Here is a 2,256-nt window from a genome sequence, read left to right as displayed (position 1 = left end):
GAGGGGACAAGAGGGAAGGCACCGTTTTTTATGCATTCCCTTATTTTTTTGAGAAATTTTACTTTTAAATCCAACTGAATGGAGAAGAACGCTCTTGGGCCTTAGATGAACAATTTCTTCACTCTCAATCCCTTCCAAAATCAAGGGAAATGATGCACTAAAAAAGTGTATATGATTTTAGACTTTCTCCAATGGGTTGTTCATGACAATATTCTTTGGAGAATACAGAGATAAGATTGGTTGTCTGGCTTCAACTAGATTTATGTGAGATCATGTTGAGGCTAAGAAGTGATGGCCAATGCTATTTGGAGACCAATGGTGGGTTCCGTGGCTGTCCATAAAATCAATTTTTGAGACCCCAAACCCAAAAAATGATAGTAAGCCTCTTTTCAATGGAAATTGGCATTCTTTTTGACAATTCATGGTGTAAATCTTCTTCATATTATGTGATGAAAATTTGTTTGAAGCTTGGTTGTAATGTGTTTGAGGGCTATGAATCATAAAATATAGAAGCAGTGTCTGCAAGTGTGAGTTATTAAATTTTTAAAATCGAAAATGCGTATTTTAGGTGGAAAATTGATGTTTTTCTTGGTTTCAAAAAATCAAAGCATGTTCATATGGGATAAAATCAAAGTTGATGATGGATCAGAGTGTGAATTAATTTTTAAATAAAAAATTATATATATATATATATATATATAATTTAAAAATACTCAAAAATGTAATTTTGGGACAAGAAAAATAGAGAAAAAATAGTTTTTACATTCAAAGAATTATGAAATATTAGAATTATGTTTTTGTGACTATAACGATGGTAAAGCATGAGGATTGTCTTCATTTTATCCATTTATATGTCATAGTGCATGTTTATCGCTTTCTACATAAAGAAAATATACATGAAATACCCATTGAATGTAAAATCTTAAACCGTAGGGGGAAGGGGATTGTGGGAGTTAAGTATCATTTGAATTCTAATTTTATGCATATTTTAACATATAGGATGTGTTTGATTTAAGTCTTAAAGCGGCAGTAGCATGGGTTATTTTGGTTATGTCTTAGCAATGAAGCAATACACTAGAGTGAAATCATAAAAGGGCTATTTGTGCACATCGACACTAATTAATTTATAAGTGTACTTTCTTGAGCACATATGTCATTCACCTTGCATCCACATTCTCATACATGGTATAATAGAATTGTCTCCTAGATACATAGCACTTGATTTCAAACTATTGAATCACATTGAGTGTGAGAACCCCTTAAGCTATAGGTCTAGTGTTATCGTTTCCTTTGGGGAATGATGTGGTAAGGATTATATTATCTCCTAAAATGTTTTATTAAAAGAGAGGACTATGTTGCGTATGTATTATATGTTGAGACGATGTATCTTGGGGCTAATCCTTGGGATGTAGGAGAGCTGTAGTGGACCCATAACTTAAGCTGGTGGCACTACAACAAAAAGGCCTCATAGATGCACATTTAGACGCGATTTTTGAATATAGAGAAATTCTTACAGGCGCGTCTATCCGCCCATCTATTTGCGCGTCTACCATTTCGCGTCTATAATTGCATGTATCAACGAATCTACATGCACAAATAGATGCGCAATAGATTCACATATACACGTGCATATAGACACGCTGGTAGACGTGTTTTTACAAGCACTGATAGACGCGAACGGAAAACAAAAAATGTCATTTTTTAAAAAGATATTTAATTTCTTTTTTAAATTTGAATTATGAAGCGCGTGTATAAGCGCGTGTAGTCTGCACTATAGACGCGCGTATAAACGCGAATTATCTGCAATTTAGACGAGCGGATAGACGCGCAAAACAGAATTGGATGCAACCACATGCTCTCTGGTTTTTTTTTTTTCCCCCTCCCATACATCAAATTGTGCATTTGGGAAAAAGACAATGTATCTTACGGGCACGAGAATTGAAAATAAAAGTCCATGTATTCATTATATATCAAAAGCATTTACAAGGGAAGTTTAAGTGCTTGCGACCTAAAGCGTGGCCGCAAGCAGTAGGCTCAAAGATGGATCATACATATACAAGAAAAGAAGGCCTCATGAGGAGGTATGGTGCTCCTCTACGAATCTGAAGAGGAAACATCTTCGCTAGTATCACCATGGCTACTAGCGTCGCTATCCCCCTCCTCGCTATGCTCCACATCCGGGTTCGCCTATACACACAAAAGATCAGGGTTGCTTATATAGACAAGGTGGAGAAAAAGTTATAATTAGCTATACTT

Source organism: Lygodium microphyllum, chromosome 19 (genome assembly GCF_053477565.2).
Source record: "Lygodium microphyllum isolate KBCC chromosome 19, Lygodium_microphyllum_v1.1.10, whole genome shotgun sequence".
Classification (NCBI taxonomy): domain Eukaryota; kingdom Viridiplantae; phylum Streptophyta; class Polypodiopsida; order Schizaeales; family Lygodiaceae; genus Lygodium; species Lygodium microphyllum.
Note: the sequence above shows the minus strand (reverse complement) of the source record.